Source organism: Tenrec ecaudatus, chromosome 5 (genome assembly GCF_050624435.1).
Source record: "Tenrec ecaudatus isolate mTenEca1 chromosome 5, mTenEca1.hap1, whole genome shotgun sequence".
NCBI classification, from domain to species: Eukaryota; Metazoa; Chordata; class Mammalia; order Afrosoricida; family Tenrecidae; genus Tenrec; species Tenrec ecaudatus.
This window is the reverse complement of record NC_134534.1, coordinates 159,536,120-159,556,321: the sequence shown is the minus strand read 5'-3', so window position 1 is coordinate 159,556,321 and position 20,202 is coordinate 159,536,120. Positions and strand designations below refer to the sequence as shown.

General features: G+C 44.5%; 1 protein-coding gene and 1 non-coding gene across 2 annotated transcripts in view; one reads left to right on the top strand and one right to left on the bottom strand.

Annotated features, from left to right (window-relative positions):
• PTPRN2 (protein tyrosine phosphatase receptor type N2) overlaps positions 1–20,202 on the bottom strand; it is a 1,071,863-nt gene that overhangs the window by 762,141 nt on the left and 289,520 nt on the right. The window lies entirely within an intron of this gene.
• Positions 1,600–1,723, top strand: LOC142449690 (small nucleolar RNA SNORA54). Its single transcript, XR_012784810.1, has one exon. It is a non-coding gene; the product is annotated as a small nucleolar RNA SNORA54 (small nucleolar RNA).

Sequence of the window (20,202 nt, the reverse complement as noted above, 5' to 3'; positions counted from 1 at the left end):
CAACGTAGACTTGGACACCCAGCAAGCATGAGGATAACGCCGGTCCTGTTGTGCTGCAGGTAAGTGCAAAGCTGGGATCGACTTGCGGACAGTCTATCTATCTATCTATCTATCTATCTATCTATCTATCTATCTATCTATCTATCATCTATATCGATCATCTATCTATATCTATTTATCATCTATATATCTATCCTCTATTATCTAGCTGCAACAAGAACCACTTCTGCCACTTATTAAGCTTCAATTGTAAGCCAAGCGCTATGGTTTATCAGGCGCTGGTGAGTGAGCTCTCACTCATAGCAACCTTATGTACCAAGCATTGTAATTGTTGTTCTTAGGCACTGCCAAGTTGGTTCCAACTCATCTCAACCCTATATACAGAAGAACAAAAGATCGCCTGGTCCTGGGCCATCCGCATAATTGTTCTTAAGTTTGAGCCCACTATTGCAGCCACTGTGCCAATCCAATCTATCTTGTCAAAGGTCTTCCTCGTTTTCACTGCCACTTTACCAAGTATGGTGTCCTTTCCCAGGGACTGGCCTCTCCTGATAACACGTTTAAAGTACATGAGATGAAGTCTCACCGTCCCTGTCTCTACGGAGCGTCCTGGCTGTACTTCTTCCAAGACTGGTTGATTTGCTCTTTTGGCGGTCCACGGTACTTTCAAGGTTCTTTACTAGCACCACAATTCAAATGCAGTGATTCTTCTTGGCACTTCCTTATTCACTGTCCAACTTTCACAAGCAGAGGAGGTGACTGAAACTACTATGGCTTGACTCAGACACACCTTCGTCATCAAAGTACAATCCTGGCCTTGCACCACTTTAGCGAGGTCTTCTGCAGCAGATTTACTTAACGCAGTATGCTGTTTGATCTCTTGTCTGCTGCTTCCATGGGCATTGATTGCAGATCCAAGCAAGACAATAGTCTTAACTGGCTTCAACATTATAATAAGAACCTATACATTATTTTTAATTCCTACAGTATTTCTGCCACGGAGATACCGTCACCACTAATGTAAGTGAGGAACCAAAGGCTGTAAGTGATTTTCTCCAGGGTCACACAGCCACATACCAAGAATAACCAAGATTCTATCTACAACTCAGACACTCTCCTGAGTTCTGACCCCACTACTAAATCTGCCTACTTTGCCTGGTCAATCCAAAGGTACAACAACATACTCATACTCTAAATGGAAACCTACTTACCATATTTAATCCATCTATATACCGACTTACTTTTTCAGTTAATGAACTGAACTGGCTGCTCAAGCAAGGAGCTGGGGAGCAGCTCTAGGCTCCTCCTCCTTTATTAAGTTTCATATGCAGCATTGGTGGTTTAATGGAAGAATTCTTGCCATCCATGCAGGTGTATATACCTTGGCTTGATTCTCAGCCAAATCACCTCATATGCGGCCTACTCCTCTATATCAGGGCAGACATAATAGATCACAAAAGTCCATTCTTCAAAAGATCATGGGGAGGGCACTGGGCTGGGTAGCATTGTGCTACATTGTGCATGAGGTTGCCACAAGTCAAGACCCAGCTGGATGGTAGCTAATTACAACTAAACATAACGTTAAAAAAAGCACATCAGATGCGCTGTTCGTAACCTGTTACCAGATTTACTGCTGATGGGTTCCATTCCAGTGCTACAGAAATTCCCAGAATAATATAAGACTGACAATGTGTCTGTCTGATTTTATATTTGGGAGACAAGGGGGAAAGGAAAAAAAAGGAAGAAAAAAGAAAAGAAAAAAAGGGAAAAAAAGCACATCAGAGCAACAATAACAATGCTCAAGAAGAGTTACACAAAAATTAAAATGAGTTTCTCAAAATGAAAATGTTGCTGGTGGCATAGTGGTTATTCACTGGGCTGCTCACAGCAAGACCAGCATCTGTCCGATGGGGTCACTAGTATCTGACTGACCTGAGGGCAGTGAGTGTCCATCTAAAAACACTACAAAAATAGCTTGTGGAATGAAATCACCATGTCACAAATTTGCCACCTCATTCAACACAATCTTGCCCCTCCCTTTTTTCCCTAAATATTGCGACTTCAGTTATCTTTCAATGCTCATTCATCCAGTGACTGGCTAGTTCATAAGTTCTTCTTGTTCTTAAGTTCCTTTAGCAATAAGTCGTCATTTAAGACCTCATATATTGTGATGGACTCAAGTATCATCTCTGCTGATAACAACTTACATATTTGAAAGTTCTAGTCATTTTTCCTCCTGGAAAGTCCAAACCCATTTCTCTGATGAGCAAGCTCATGGTACTTTCAAGTTTCTTCACCAGCACCATCATGCAAATGCACTGAAAAGGCTTGGGTCAGGTGTGTCTTAGATCCCAAAGTAACATCTGCTTTTAAAAACAACTCTTTTAAGAGGTCTTCTGCATCAGATTTACCTAATGCAATGATTGTTTAATCGCTTGACTGCTGCTTCCATGAGCATTGATTTTTGATTCCAGCAAGACAAAATCCTCGACAACTTCCACTTTCTCTATTTATTATCTCTGCAATGAGGTTATCTATTGGTCCAGTTGTAGCTTAGGGAAATCTTCACATTGAGTTGTAATCCATACTGAAGGCCGTAATCCTTGATCTTCCTCAGCAAGTGATTCAAGTCCTCCTCCATTTCACCAAGTAAGCATATTGCATATTCATATAAGCCAGATTCTCTGCTTATTTGCTCAGCATATAGATTTTATTAGTATGGTGAGAGGCTGCAACCCTGACACCCACCATCTCTCATTTCAAAACATGCAGTATTCCTTTGTTCTCGCAATCCACATACAGTTTCTGCATAAGCACAGTGAAGCATTCTGGAAGTCCTTTTCTTCTCAAGGTTATCTATAGTTTGTTATGGCCCACAGTCAAATACCTTGGCATAGTCACTGAAACACAAATAAACCTTGTTCTTGTATTCTCTGATTTGAGCCAAGACCCATCTAACATCATCAGCAACAAGATCCTTTGTTCCATGTCCTCTTCTGAAACCAGCCTGACCCTTTGGCAGCTCCTTTTCAATGTACTGCCACAACTATTGTTGCATGATCTTTAGCAAATTTTACTTGCATGAAATCTCAATGATATTTTTCATTGACACTCATAAGTGTGTAAGAGAGAACTTTATATCAAAGAGCAATTGTATATTAAGAAACATCCCAGCCCAGATCGAGTCCATAAGTCTGATATTAGCCCATGTGCCCGATACTAGTTCATAAATTCCTCTTAAATTCACCCAGCCATGCAATGATGCTGACTGCACAAAAATCACAGGTGAGAGGGTGGAAAGTCTTGTGGATCCAGTGGTGATGGAAGCATCTTCAAGACTCTGGCCCCATCAGTGTATCTCCAAGTGGCTTGTCAATGGGAATATGAAGCAGAGAGAGTCTGTGTGTCTTGCCTCCAAGAAGGAAGACCAGAGTTCCCAGGGTCCTCAGGAAAAGGCCATGTCCACACAGAGGCATTATTGGCTATGACCTGATGGACAGTCTAGACTCTACCCCATCTCAAGTTGACATATTATGTAACTGCCACAGTTGAAATAGGTACACATATGGATCTCTTCCAGTCAGTTGACCGAGTAGCTGTCTCCCAAATTTCCTGGCATAGATGAGTGAGTGCTTCCAGTGCTTCATCAGCTTATTGAAACATTTCAATTGGTATTCCATCAATTCCTGGAGTCTTGTTTTTAGTGAATGCTTTCAATGCAGCTTAGATTTCTTCTTTCAGTACATTGTTTCTTGATCATATGCTACCTTTTGAAATGGCTGAATGTCAAGTAGTTCTTTTTGATGCTGTGACTGTGTAACTTTTCTATTTTCTTTTGGTGCTTCCTGCATCGTCCGGTATTTTGCCCATATCTTTCAATATTGCAGCTGTAACTTAAATAGTGACATAGGTTCCAGGCTCGCAGCAACACACAAGCAATCACAATATGACAAACTGACAGACAGGTGGCAGCAATTGTAATATATTATGCAATCATAAGATACATAATTATCCTTTTAATTTAATTGCTTTTGGATATGCCACTCAGAAGTGTGCCCTTCACTTCAAGCTCGCGGCTTATCAAGGAAGTCAACACTGAGGGAGACGTTGAAAGGTGGGTAGAACTGAATCCTCAAAGGTAATGAAGGAGAACACTGGCAGGGGATTTCATTTGACCAAAGACACCTTAGCTTTTGTAAATCTTCAGGAAGTCACCAGATTCTACTCATAGGCCTTTAAAATCCCGTCTTAGGACAACAGAAAAGTGGGTGAAGGGAGACATTGGACATTGTAAGACATGACAAAATAATAATAATTTATAAATTATCAAGGGTTCTTGAGGGAGGGGGAATGGGGGGGAGAGAAAAATAAGGAGCTGATACCAAAGGCTTAAATGGAGAGCAAATGTTTTGAGAATGATGAGGGCAAAGAATGCACAAATGTGCTGGACACAATTGATGTATGCATGGATTGTGATAAGAGTTGTATGAGCCCCCAATAAAATGATTTTAAAAAAATCCTATCTTAGTCATTTTTCATGCTTGGTTCTCTGATTATTCTAAGTCAGGCCCTCGCCACCTCAGAGCCAAGCTGCGTGATCTTCAAGAGTAGCTCTCCTGCAGGAAGCACCCAAATGAACTATCTTACACACCACCTCTCCTTCTTTCACTCTTCAAAGGAATGACTGTTATATTCTTGCTCCCAAATAAAGATTTAACTCCTCGCTTTGGCTCTTCAGGTCCTTCTAGCTAAAAGTAACCGAATTAAACTTGGTCCCTGTAATTCCCATGGAAAGTTCTAAGAATGAACAAAGTTGGCCTCCTCCCAAACCCACAAAAGCCAGAACACCAAGCCTGTTGGATTCCAGTTAATTCTGACTCCTGGTGATAGCGTATGTGTCACCTGTGCTCTGTAGAGTTTTCAATGGCTGACTTTTTGGAAGTAGATCACCAAGCTTTTACTGTAAAGCATCTTTGGGTGGATTAGAGCCTCCAGCCTTTCAGTTACAGGTGTGAGGGACTCGGGGACTCTGTGCCCACCCAAACAGATACCTATTTCTACCTTTGTGTGTATGTGCAAATGGACTTTCTGCCCACCAGGTTCCCCTCCCTGCTTTTGAGTAGCAAATTCTATTCCTTTCTCAAAGCCCTACTCAATTGTGACTCTCCTTAAGGCTGGAGTGAGCCCTCTGCCCCAGACGGGTCCTATCTTTGTCTAACATTTCCTAGCAAGTACAGTGACTGCTTGCTATTTAGCCCGTCAGTTGCATGTGAAGCGTGTGATTTGTTTGTTTGTTTTTACCTTCCCTACAGGAATTGTAGGCTCCTGGAGGCCATGCACAGTGTTTCTTTTCATGGTAGCAATGATCAGCTAATGTTCTTGATTAATCCAAGATAGTTGAGTTAGCTGCTTTTTAAAAGTAAGCGAAAGTCTTTATTAGTATGTCAAGTACTCATCCACCATCCAGACAGCAGTAATAATACCAATTTTAATAATAAGGTTACAGATTTATATGTGGCTTGTGCAAATACCAGAATCTAAATTTATATCTAAAACTCCCTGCGAGAGATGTCATCTGCTAACCCTAAATCTTCCTCAGGTGCCAACAGCTTTTTTCCCTTGAGACCATGAAGTGCTGCCTACTTTCACGAAGTCCAAAGACACAGCCTATGTGCATTAAGGAAAATCATGCCATGCAACTGCCATTTCCAGAATGATCCTGAAACAACAGAAGCAGCAACTGTAGCACTAGGGCCTTTCTAAGAGTCCATTGCTGGTGCAAAGTTTCAAGTGTGGGCTATTAACCATATGGTTGGTGGTCCAAACCCATGCAAAAGTATGGTGGAAGAAAGGCCTGGAAATGCCCTTCCCAAAGATCACAGCCATTGGAAAGCCTCTGATGCATTTCTAGTCTGCATGTGAGTGGTCATCAAGCATCAGTACCCATTTGAATGGTCTGCAGTGGTGAGCAGCCCCCTGAACCTCACATGCTGGTCCTAGACAATTGTCCCTCATCAGCCTCTCCCCAGGAGGCCTCCTTGGAGATTTCCAGAAAACATGGCATTAGGTGAAGGAACAAACAGTGAAACTGAGAGTGTTGCTTGAGCACTTGATAAGGCAGAGTCCCTGAGTGGCACCGGGGTTGACGTGCTTGGCTGCTAACTCAAAAGGCTGGAGGTTCCCAGTGTCCGCAGAGGCACCTCACAGACTCCGGTGACCAACTTCCAGGAAATCAACCACAATAGCCCCTACAGTGCACAGACCAAAGTTGACACCCATGGGGTCTCCATTTGTTGGGGTCGGCTCTATGGCAACTGGTCTAGGTGCTTAATCTTTGCCGGGAATAAAGGGCTCGGAGGCACAGAGTTTGGGGAAGCTTGATCAATGCGCGACAGAAAGCAGGTAGGTGCGGCACTCTGGGGCCCGATTCCCAGTATTTGGCTTTCTAGAAGCGTCGTGGAACACTGACCAGGCTTCCCAGAAGACTCTTCCAGTACCCTGCCCTTCCTAGGGAGCCATCCTGAAAACAGCTGAGTAGGCCAGTTAGGCACCAAGAAGATTCATTAAAGGCCTTTTTAAAAATAAGTAAAAGAAATACAAGTCATTCCAAAAATACACACATGAAGCCTGAAATGATTTCCCGAGGACGCATGATGGGACATTCTGTCTCTAGAGCACTGCAGTCTGACCAGCAGCACAGCTGCGGCCCGGTGTTCGGGCACAGCTTGACCTCAGGGAAAATGATCGCTGCTCTCTGAGAGAGGACAAGGGCTACTGCCAGGTCTAGCTGCCGCTCTGGACTTCTGGGGGATGTCCTCTGCTGATGCCTGCAGTGTCCTCCCAGCCTGACAGAGCAAGGTCCCCAGTGAGCTTCTCAGGTCACCACCAGTAGACTACAGGTCAGGTGGGTTAAAGAGAAGAGGATGGACCAGCAGGAGCTTTGATGCGGGAAAAACCGCAAAGCACTCGGTGGGGATGGGGCAGTAGCTTGTCCAAAGCAGCAGGGAATGGTACAGCTACAATCGAAGCCCCAGGTGCCCTGAGGGCACAGTGGTGAAAGTGCTCGAGTGTTGACCAAAAGGTTGACAGTCCAACCACCCCCACCCCCATCTGCTCGGCATAAGAGATGGCAGTCGGCATGCCCGTGGCAGCCTTGGACGCCCGATGGTCCCTTTCTAACGCGTCCTATAGAGCTGCTGTGAGGTGGAGCCAACTTGATGGCAATGGATTTGGGTTTTCATTTTATCGCAGCCCTAAAGGAGCCCAGGTGATGTCACGGGTGAAGTATTCAGCTGCTACCTGAGAGGCTGACAGTTTAGACCCACCGTGACTCTACAGGAGGAAAGGCCGGGCAAGCCATTTCCCGTCAAATTGCCACCTAGGAAACACCTGGAGCAGTTCTTCTCTGTCCTACCCTTTCACAGGTGGCGCTGAGTCAGAATGGATTCTACAGGCCAGCACAACCACAGCAATGCCGTTGTGATCACATGAGGCCCAGGTGGTTCGGGGGGAAAATTCTCCCCCTTCATCTGGGAGGCCCGGATAGGATTCCTGGCCAATGGTCCCCATGGACAACCACCCTCCTGCTGCCAGGGCTGGCTTGGCTATTCCTACGAGGCTACGGAGATTGCAAAGGAGCTCTTCCGCTAAGATGGACTAGAAAGAAAGGCCTGGACTGATCTCCTGCCCAAAGCAGCCAGCGGAAGCCTGCTGGATCCCCATGGTGTGATCCACGCCCCATCAAGGGGACGGTGCAGGACCAGGCCACATATTGTCCCACTGTGTGTGGCATAACTCAACAGTAGCTAGCAACGCTATAGCCCTGCTTGATTGGCTCATTTTATGTCTTCAGCCTGGCAGCATCGGGAAGGCCAGCCCACCAGCTTTTCAAGGTCCTTGGCCCCTTAACGTTCTTCCTCCTTTTTTATGTTTTCTTTGCCTCCCACACTGTCCCCACTCCACCTGCTTCCTCTGGCTAGCTGAGCCCAACCTCAGCTCAGCAAAACCACCTTATTACCTGAATTAAAATTATGTATCCTGGTTGTAAAATGTAGACAACTCTCATTCTGAGAAGAGGTAGATGTTCACTTTAAACTTTCAACACATTAAAATTTTGAGGGAAATGAATATGCATATTTATTAAACATCTGGATGCAAAAGGAACTTGTCACTTTAAATGCAATAGAGAAATCACAAATAGGGACCACTCTCTTGACAGTATAAAGAGAGGAGCTAACACACAAAAGAGAGATCCAGATAAATTTTGGAGGGGGAGGGTATTTTAATTCAATGATAAAAAGAGTTATCTTCTGTATAGTGTAGAGCACCCACCAGCACTTATCAGTCAGTTTGTCCTACTGTGTTGCCTTTCATGTGTCTGTGATGCTGGCTGCTGTGTCACTGGGATCTCGATTACCAGCAGGGTCACCCAAAGTGAGGAAGTTCCAGCAAAGCTTCCAGACTGTGACCACTACCACTTCAGAGAAGGAATAAGCCATTCATTCTGGAGGAATTAGTCACTGAAGACCTTAGGGATGACACCAAGTCACTGTCAGATACGGAAAAACTCATGAGCAGTGCCAAGGCACTGTCAACTCGAATCGTCGAAGATGAGCCCCCTAGGTTGGAAGGCACTGAAAACATGACTGAGGAAAGCTGTCTTTTCACAGGAGAGCCACCATAATGTCGGGGCTGTAGTAAAGCTCTGGGGATCTTCCTTTGCTGCCGGGGCATGACGCAAATGAAGGGTCACCGCTGTCAGGGTCTGGTGAGGATCAGAATTGGAATATAACTAATGAGATGTGGTCCAAAATGGCATGGAACACATACCGAATGATATTCCAGGCACTGGTGATCTCAAGTGGACTGGCGTCTGTCCATTCTGAACCAGACAATCCTATGGTTTACTATGCTGGGACAGACAGGGTCAAGAGGAATGGCATCACGGTCATTGCCAAAAAGGACATTTCAAGACCTATCTTGAAGTACAATGGTCTCTGTGATAGGCTAATATCTGTACCCAGACAAGGAAATCCAGTAATACAACTATTGTTGAAATTTACATACCACTCACTAAAGCTAGTGATGAAGAAATTGAAAGATTCTACCAATTTCTGCAGCCTGAAATTGATAGAAAAGTGCAGTCAGCATGCACTAAAAATTATTGACAATTAACAATAGACAGTCCTAGAAACATTTGTGCTTTTATTACGTTAATAATTTTTTTCTTTTGTTCATAATCCAAAAATGAAGGGAAATTATTGGCAATTGCCATACAACAGCGGGAAACAAAGAAGGAAAAGCAAAGGAAATTAAAGCCTTGGTGATGGAAGCAAAGCTGGAAGTCACAGACTAGAAGGTTGCTAGACCAATGGGTTCATCATTCAAACACTTTTTTCCCACATACATTTGGACTGCACCTCATGGCATGCACACAAGTCAGATTGGCTGCGTCTGTGGGAAGGCTTAAGTGGCTGTCCGCTGGGCATGTCTGGAGCAGAACTTGAGCTCCTACAACATGGAGCGAGTGGGTGGGGCTCACTTCCTCTCTCATCTTCTTCACTGTAGGACAGTGGCTCTCAACTTTCCTCATGCCACGACCCTTTCATACAGTTCCTTGTGTTGTGGTGACCCCCACACATAAAATTATTTTCGTTGCTACTTCATAACTGTCATTTTGCTACTGTTATGAATCAGGTGACCCCTGTGAAAGGGTCATTCAACCCCCAAAGGGGTCACAACCCACAGGTTGAGAACCGCTGCTGTAGGACGTTACTGCTGCTCTCCCAACACCCTGAGGTAAACGATACGAGACGGAAAATCTGGGTGGAAAGGTGCAAAGAACATGGAGCTACTGTCCCTCCCCATATTTCTGGTGGTATGGACACAAGACATCCCCATTTGTTGATACCTCAGGTTGTCTGTTACAGCCCCAAATTTTCATAATGGATAAAAGGAGTTTCAGAGTGTCTCCTAAAGTGGGAACCTCCCCACCCCCTTGGAGCGGGGCTGAAATGATTCGGGAGACTGCAGAAGCAGATGGCCATCCTCTAACTTGAACTATGGGTTACAGTACTAATGTGTCTCATCATCAGGGAGGTGCTGATTTTTTCTTTTCTCGAAGGGAGCCAAATGAGTTTGGGAATCTCTGCTTTAGATAATTGTGATAGATAGGTTTCTTGTATCAACCTGGCCAACAAGAACATGTGGGATTAATAAGGTCACAGTTTGATTGGAGGGCAAAGAGATATATGGCTCGGCAAGCCCTGTCTCTCTCTCTCTTGCTCTCTGGTGACTGGGCTAGCATATGGCTGCCTTAGCTAGTTCTCTGCCTCAAAGTGTGAGCTACACTACCTGTGGGAGACCCAACCTGTGGATCTGGTCACTAGAGCTTGAGGTTCCTTTGAGACCTGCTTCGTCATGCTGCTGGTATATACATCACTTGAACTTGGGGCTGTTGGAGCCAGTCTGCCTGTTGGTGACCCAATCAGCTGTTTGCTGTCTGTGGCTGGACTGCCTGCATTGCTTTAAGGAAGCGCTAGCGGTCTGCTTCCTTGACCTTGGACACAGCAGCCCTCATAAGTTGAAGGACTTCCAGTATATTAACTGTTCCACAGAAGTGAGTTGAACTATGTGGACAAATTAACCTCATATTCCTTCATGCTGTATCTATCTATCTATCTATCTATCTAATCATAAATGTCCTTTTTTTGTTTCTCTGGAACAGGGGTCCTCAAACTTTTAAAACAGGGGGCTAGTTCACTGTCCCTCAGATCCGTTGGAGGGCTATACTATAGTTAAAAAAAAACTATGAACAAATTCCTATGCACACTGCACATATCTTATTTTGAAGTAAAAAACAAAATGGGGCAAAAACACCCGGAGGGCTGGATAAAGGTATGTGGTGGGCCGCATGTGGCCCATGTGCCATAGTTTGAGGACCCCTTCTCTAGAGAACCCTGTCTAACACAGGAATCAACAACCTAGGTACAGGAAAGGCTTTCTAACCAAAAGCACCTTGGACAGTAGGGCGGGAGGAGGCAGGAGACGCAGAAAAGTGGTAGGACAAGAAAGCAGGGGCACACTTTGTATCTCATGTCAAGAATCAAGGACCTCCCCCTGAAGGCTATAGTAACTAAGAACTGAAAAGATGACTTTGACATGTGTGTTGGTTTGAACACAGAACTCACAAAGGCCCTAATGAATATATCCACACACATATGTATATATACACACATATACATATAGATGAAAAAGACTGTATAACTACTACTTGTTACCTGTCTAAGAGGTACTAACTCTGGTTTACATATGAGGCCACTGAAGCATAAAGAGGTTCAGTGGCATGCCCAAGGTTGCATTTTATATATGAGTCAATAATGAATAGAGGCATGAATCAATCTCAACTACCCTTATGCCTAAGTAAACACAACCACTCAACTCAAAACTCAATGCCATTGTGTCTATTCCAACACACAGTGGCGCTCTAGGTGAGCAGAGAACTGCCTCTTTGGGTTTCCTTGACTTGGAATCTTTCCCAGGAGTAGACAGCCTCCTCTCTGTCCCCCAGAGCAGCTGGTGGGTCAAACAAATGGGTTTGGTGGTCAGCAGTTCAGCGCATAGTCCACTATGCCACCAGAGTTCCTGTTACATGCACATAACCAGGTTTAATTTATCAAACGTATTTGTCATCACTGGAATGTAAACCAGGGACACAAGCTAGATATACACGGTCAAGTTAGCAAATGGCGATGGCAGTGACAAGTGTGGAGGGGCCGGCTCATGGCCACCTGAGAGCACACCTTCAGGTCACAGAGGGACATAGGACGGGGAAAACACAGTGAAACTGGGGAGGAAAGAATCAGAAGGAATGGTTGAAGAAGGGCCACTTGCACTAGCTCCACGCTTGGCCTGGGGCAGTGGCTCCCTTGGGAGTGTGGAAGTAGTAGGTGGGGTAAGATGTGCAATTGCTACTGAATCTACTCCGATCCCTCCTTACCTTGGCTGAACTATAGAAAATCCTACCCCACTCCACACCACCCTTCCTCCAAAGCCCATAGGATACCTGTACAAAAGGATGGCCCTTCCACAAGTTAAATACACTTAATGTAGTAAGTTATAATACATATTCAACAGCTTTGCTCACTGGAGCTTTCGAGAACTCGGATGGGCAGCTAGCTCTGGGGCCACCATATGGCCCTCACACATCCCTGGGAGATAACATTACCGACTCCCACCTCCTCTTCTTGCCACTCATATAACTGTGTCTGAGTCAAATGCAGGTGAGGGAGCTAGCTACTGCTAGGCTAGGAGCAACCGAAGAGGTGCTCGAGAGATGTTAGAGGCAGAGAGTACCTGTGCACACATGTGTGACAGGAGTAGCGTGCCTAGCTGCCTCCCAGTGCCTATGTTTGGTCAGCTAGGCTGGGACTAACTTTCATGATGGTCCAGTATTGGATGGAGGAACTGGATTCTCTTACCAGGCCCCTTTCATAGGCATTATTACACAAGATGTCTTTGAAATAAATGGATCCTTTTGGATGGGGTACTTTATGCAGAGTCAGGAGCCTGGGTAAGAAGTTAGCATATTGAGTTAATTCCCTGAGTTGTGAGTGGGGGTGAACAATTCACTAGGTTTCTGTCCTCCCCTCCCCACCGCTGGACTTCCTCTTTCTCCTTGTTTCCCACAATATTTTATGAACAAATCAATTAGCTAAAGAGGGACAGGGAATTTGGGAATGGTCATGGAACAGCATAGCTCTGATCCCAAGTATCCAGAGCTAGGTCATATTTCACGTTAGATGGGCGTCTTCATTCAGACTGCCAAACAGGAAGGTGCCAGCTCCTGCTGGCTTTCCTTGCCCCTGTAGATTCATTAATCTCCTGAAAGAACTCAGAATTTCATGTTAAGTACCCCATACTTATGGCTCCAGATTTATTATAACCCAAATGGATGCGAATAAAGAGACACACAGGGTGAGTTCTGGGACAGGTCAGAGAACAGAGGCGCCATGTTCCAAAGAGGGACATACTACTCTCTGCTGTACATGGTCACCCACTGGGAAGCTCCTCTGAATTACAGAGTGCAGGGTTCTTATTGGCCTCCCCTATGTCTATGACAGATGACGTAGATTACAAGATTCCTCCTCACGTTTACGCCACTCTGGGCCTCCAGATGATAGTGCTTTGTCTGATTAGCTACTCTGGCTAGATAGAGCATTGGCCAAATTGCTCTCTGCAAGGGGATTCCACACCCAGAGACAGTCCCTAACCTGCCCTCTACCATCCACTCCGAGACCCCTGTGCCGACTCGTTCACAAAACACCTTGCCTCTGATGTCCTGCCTGTTGCCCTTAACCTGCATGCTCAGGGCATGCTCAAGGCTCAAGAGCCCATAAAAACGAACTTTCTGGAACAAAACCCTCAACACACAAGCATCTCAGGGAACAAGAATGAACCAGGGACTATGTCATGTTGTGTACTCACAGCCAGAAACCATCTGATCCCAAAATAAAATGAGACTGTCTTTGAGAACTATTTTCAAGAGTACTCGAATGGGTGAATCAGTCTATGTAAGTGGCAAATGTAATCCAAAAGAACCTACAGATTTTCCACGCAAAACAAACTACTGACCCCCAAATTAAACCCACTGTTACTGAGCAAATTCTTACTCAGACAGCCCTTGATGTGGTTTCAGAGGCTGTGTATCTTACTGAAAACAGCCTCATTTTTCTTCTGAGGCTGGGCTGCGAACAGTTCAATGATTTAAAGCAGGTTTCGATTAGTATCCCCCTGATGTTTCTTTCTTTGTTTGTTTAGTGATTCTTGGACCCAAACTTTGTGCTTCTGATCATGGGGCTGTTTGGACATAACTGGGGCAGAGCAGACACTTGCATCTGAGACCTGCCTGATCATGGCGCAGAGAAGGTTCCTTTGCTCCGGACAGCTCATTGCATCACCTGACCTGGAGGCACAACAGTAGATTGACATGCGACCCACGTAGAGTGAAGCATGCAAGAGAAAGATGGTTTCAATTTTAGAAGTTAAATGTAGGCAGACCAGTCGGTGTGGAGTAGACACCTACGCAGGGTGACCTGACATGTATCAGAGTAGAAGCCATGATACAATCTCAGGAAATCGTACTTTCGAATACTAGCTTAGAAGATTGATTACACAAGTTGCAATAGTGAAATATCCTCAATCCTTTTCCCTTCATAATATTTCTGTCCATCTCACTTTTGGTTTTTATTTTCTTAAGCTTTTCATTCACGGTAAACAAAATAATTACCAATAGGTGTGGGGGACACCTGATACAAAATGCACCATCTCCCACAACAAGCTCCTGAATATATTACTTGAAATGTGCAGACTAACGATCCCCTCTGTTGGAGGTCAGTATTGCTGCTGTTTTCCCTAACATTACCTCATCCATAGCGATCTCTTTTTTATATACATATGTACACACACACACACACACACACACACTTGCAACAAATTGCACATCGTCACTCCCTCTTCTCTCCTGCTTACAAGACAGGAGATAATTACAGTCTTTGTACAGACAGAGCACACAGGCCGATTGCTGGCCTGTGAATACCCTCTTCCCCACTTGTCCTTCCAGCAAATGCTCAGTGAGAAGGTCTGCTGTCCATGAGACACAACGCTATGGACACAAACGTGGACGGTGCAAGTCAAGGGAAGACTGTCCTTATCAAGGAGATAAATAAGATTTTTGTCAATGAAAGTAGCAAAAAGATAGTTCAATTAATGGATTTGCATGAATATCTGCTCAAACCATCTAAAATGATATTTGTGAATGAGAGAATTTAAATTCTTATGTCTTTGGTTTTGTGCCCTTAGGTAACCCCGCCCCCCCCCCCCCCAGCTTGATTTTCGGCTTCTTGTATTTTAACCGAGGCTGGCAGAACAAAGAGCTACAGTTTACCCCACCCCCCCCACCCCCAGTGGAAGAGGGTTCCAGACGGGAGCAGGGAGTAAGCACTGGGTTCTTCAGCATCGGAGCCTAAATTGTGAGAATCTGGAGTGCAGAAGGCGGTGGATGACAGTGGGAGCCCAAGATTCGTTTGTGGAACTCCCTAGGAAATAAGCCTGCGGAGAACTCCCCCTGTCTAAAAGCAAGGGGTGGGAGGAACGTGGTCACTAAACAGAGTGCTTGGGAGAGAGGACTATAAAAGATCAAAGACATAAATCTGACCTAAATAATTAAAGCCTTGTCAATAGATTTCCCCTTGTATGATATGGGCTGGACCCGATCTGGTTTCCAAAAGTTTGTGTAATTTTGTTTTGACTGTTCATATTAGAGTGTATCTTAGAGGTGTGATGTCATTGGAGGTCACCCTCTTGAAGCTGTGTTAGATGCTTTTCTGTTTTTAAGTCTATGAAATCTAGGATCGATGAACTAGAGGGGCAGCGAGTAGAGTAAGGGGGGGGGAGAGCAGTACAGGGGTGGGGATAGGGTAAAAGGGAGATGGTGTCAAGGAGTCCACATAGAAAAAGAATGTTTGGAAGCTGATCATGGTAGCAATTGTCTACTCTACTGGACCTGATTGAAATTTGGAATGATATATGTATTAAGTCCCAACTTAAAAAGAACACAATTCCTTTTCTAACCTGGGATCCTAGCACATAGGAGATACTCAATATTTACTTAAGAACAAAACAAACTCACTGCTGCGGAGTCGATTCAGACTCACAGAGACCCTATAAGACAGAGTAGAACTGCCCCTGTGTGTCTCCTAGGCTGTAACTATGGGAATCAAACGCCTCATCTTTCCCCCCTAGAGCTACAGGTAGTTTCAAACCACAGACCTTGTGATTAGCAGCCCAATGCACAACCATGAAGCCACCAGGGCTCCTGACTTAATATTTACAACATGGGCTCAATGACTCTTTTCTAATGTACAAAGGAGGGATATGGCAGAATAAAATGCATTAATCCCCAAAACAATGATTAATGCTCCTCCAAAGAACTGTGGTGGGAAAGCATCCAGGTTGAACAGATGCCATGAGTTCCATTATACTAGAGTGTACCGAAGTCATCCTTGAATATAATATTTTGATCAGACTCTTTTCAATGTAAGGGATTAAAGTGCAATTAAAAACACTTAACTCTGAAGGAAATGGAATAGCCCAGAATCTTACTATTATAGCATTCATTGAAAATTGGACTTGGGCACAAGGAACATCTTATTCCTGGATGCAATCCATTGGGTTAAAGTAGAACACTGGGTAGTTTCCCTAATGAAGGGTCTTAGTGAAGAGATTAGAACTGGTTAATGTCCAGCCACTGCAGGATGTAGCATATGATCAAGAAAGAACCGCAGGGATTGAAAAAAGAAACCTAAGATGCACTGGTGGCCTGGTTGAAAATCCAGGGCCCAGAAATGGATGGTAGATGGATTGAGATGTTTCACCAAATGGTGCAACGCCGGAACCACTCACTCCTCTGTGCCAAGATGGTGGACGCACTCCTTCCAAAGAAGAATGCCGAAGCCATCAAACAGTTTCACTAATGCCACATGCAAGTGAATGTTTGCTGAAGAACTTTAAAAGGTTGGTACCAGCGCATCGAGAGGGAACTGTCAGAACTTCAAGACAGATTCAGAAGAGGACAGAGAATGAGGGATATCACTGCTGCTATCAGATGGATCTTGGATGAAAGCCGAGAATACAAGACAGACCTTTACTCATGTTTTATTGATTATGCAAACTCTATGGATCATTAAAAAAATGGGGAGAAAACTGGGAATTCAAGAACCCTTGTGCTCACGAGGAGCCTGTACAGAGAGCAAGGTGCTGTTGTTCACTCAGAACAAGGAGATACGTCGTTTAAGAGATGTGCATTAAGGTGGGTCCTTTCACCAAACGTATTCAATCCAGATCCTGAGCACATGGTCTAAGAAGTTGGGCTGTCTGAAGAAAAAGGGGCAGAAACAGGGGTGGAAGAGAGCACATTAACAATCTGCAGCACACAGATGTCACAGCCTTGCTTCCTGAAAGCCAAGAGAAGGTACCTCACTTACGGAGGAAGATAAAAAAACAAGGCAAAACTAGTCTTTAGTGTGGATTGCAATTCAATGCAAAGAAAACAAAAATTCTTATAACCGATATCATGGAGAACAGATAAAAGAAAGAAGTTGTTAAATATTTCCCTTACTTGCATCCACAATCAATTCCCATAAAAGCAGAAGTCAAGAAACCAAACAGTGGGAAAATCTGCTGCCACAGATTCTTTAAAGTGTTAAAAGAAAAAAAAACTGTAAACACGTCACTTTGAGAGCTCAGTTGGTCTGACTTCGGGCTTTTGAATTGCCTCAAGTGCAGGCAGATAACGGACAATACCTCAGAAAGACCAAATAATCGACACCTTTGAATTACGATGTTGCCAAAGAAGATGGGGGTGGGGACTTCGAAAACTTCCTGGGGATATCTTATTATCTTTTAACAGCATTTTCCCACAAAATTTCTAAAGCTCCCTCACACTGTGAACTTCCAGAAGAACAAACAAACAATACTGTCTTGGAAGAAATAAAGCCAGAATATTGCTTAGAAGCTAGGATGGCAAGATTTTTTTTATCACATACTTTGGACGTGTGATCAGGAAGGCCCTGAGGGAGCATCCTAGAGAAAGATGCTGTGCTTGGGAAAAGAGAGGGTCATCGGAAAGAGAGCAAAGCCCACAGTGAGATGACTGATGCAGCGGCTGTGGCAGCAGCGACTGTGAAATTGGAGAAGGAATGGGCTGTCTTCGTTCTGTTGTAAGTGGGGTTTCTAGGGAGCCAGAACCAACTTGATATCAAATAACAACAATGGCAACAACAACAGTGAAGCTATAACAACAGGGAAGATATTGCCAGGAGCGTGCCCTTTGTATATAGAATACATTCGTCTGGATGCATGAACATGAGGAGATGTAGTAAAGGCAGCAGTTTCATATTAAAGATGTATAGATGAGGCCCGTGTTCAACTCCCTTGCCTGACATCACATCAGGAGGGATGCGTTGCTGAAGAACTTCACATTTAGTGAAGTCGAGGACCAACAAGGGCATCATGGGGGCAGCGTGTGATGTACACTTGACACAACGGCAGCAACAATTGGCACAAAAACACTGGTGATTATGAGGATAGAGCAGGAGTGACACAATGTCATATTGTTGTAACTAAGACCCTCACGGGTCTGAGTCAACTGAACAGCGGCTGACAACACAGACAATGTGTGTGACATACCGGAACAGCAAAAGACTCCATAAATGCTTTGTTAACTGTGATCGTTGGCATTGGCCTTGGGTAGCTTCCAAATAACAGGTTAGGCAAAAGGCTGCTGAACTAGCAAAGTGAACGAAATTGGCAAGGATGGTGCTCGCAGGGAAAGACAAGGAAGACATGCAAATGATTTTTGCTTAAACTAAATCCACAGACAGAACTAGGGCATACCTCAAAGCAAGTTTGCTGGAATAAACTACACAGTCATCACTAATAAATACACGGCATATTACACATGGGTCATTAGCTAACATATTTATTATTCGAATCCATCTCGTCGTCATCTGGGAAATGTAACTGCCTTGAAGTGATCAGGTGTCTCTCCTCTGAGGTTTTCAAGCCCTTAATGAGGAGGGCTTCCAATTACTGCAGATTTGAAGCATCATTTTGTCACTTCTGCTATTTTTTCATTTTCTTTCCTTTGTCCCTTCAGTTTTGCGTATCTGACACAAAGCTGTTTCTGAAAAGTTAGGAGACTTTGGCATCGTATTTCCACTTTCGAGGTCTCCTCTAGTCAATTCCAGCGCAACCATTAGAATTCGAAAATAAGTATCCGGAGACTGGAGCAACAGCTTGAAGTGCAAGCCAGAGTCCTCCCTGGAATTCAAACGACGAAACCTTCACTGCGGCCTGGAACTCTCTCTTCAGGTCTTTTCCCTAAGGTATTCCCAAGCACACTAATTAAGGCAATGCAATCAGTCCAGTGAGCAAACAAATGTAAAGCATTCATGTCCTCAGTCCAAGGACGTGCTTCAAAGAGCCTCAAGGGTCTCCCCCTTTGACAGCCAACTCAAGGATGCTACTTTGTTTACAGAAAACTAGCACCAGTTAACTGTTAACTGAACCTCTTCTGAAATGCATGTGTGAGATTTCACACCCTGCTATAAATATAAATTGTGAGGTCCTACTTTGCACTGAATTTCCCTCTCCTGTTGCTGCACCAGGAGCCCCCAGATCGTGCTAACGGTTGACACACTTGGCTGGAGGGTACAAAATATCAGCCATTGAAAAGCCGATGGAGCAAAGGTCTAATCTGACACACACGATGCCACCATGAGTCAGCATCAACACAAATTCAACTGCTGCACAAAAACATCACAGAGTGGACACTCTGCTGTGTCCTGCAGTCCTTGGATAATATTGTGTGTGTGTGTGTGCGTGTGTGTAAGAGAAACACACAGACGTGCTTATCAATGGGCAACGCTCACCCACACCCAGAGGTTGGAACTGATATAAAACATGAACCCAGCTCCGCCCTACTTTAATGCAGTAAGAGCCAGGGTGCTCATATCCCAGGACATCCAAATACACAAAACCAAGAAGTGACTTCAGGCCAACTCATAAGGTTGAGAAAACGAAAAGGTAAGGCTCTTCATCTCTGAGCCAGTGTGTGTCAAACTGTTTGCCGTTATTAGCCCCTAAAGAAACTCATCATTCCTTTTTCACTAACAGCCTCCCTCTATGAGATTTTAAGATCACAGATATACTGCTGTACTGTATTGATATCCTGTGGTCCTTTCACGATCCTTTGTGGGATGCAAAAGGTTTTACCCATCTGGTCACATGTGTACCCCTAATCCCTCCCTTTCCTATTATGTGTATGCCCCAGCTCATCCCCGTCCTTTGGTGCATATGCCTATTGTACAGCCCCTTCCTATGACGCGGGTGGTTACTATAATCATGCCCTCAAGTATATATAGGCCTTGATCAGAAATAAAAAACAGGTGCTCTCTCCTCCATCCTCCTACTCCCACTCTCTGCATGGACCTGGCTGCTGAGATCATAGCTGTCCCAGAAGTGAGCATGCTACCATAAAATATGTCTGACTCCTTTATTTCACTCTCTCCTATCTTTCATGACTTTACTATGAACTTTATATATTATAATCATACAATTGCACCTATGGACCCCCATGGATAT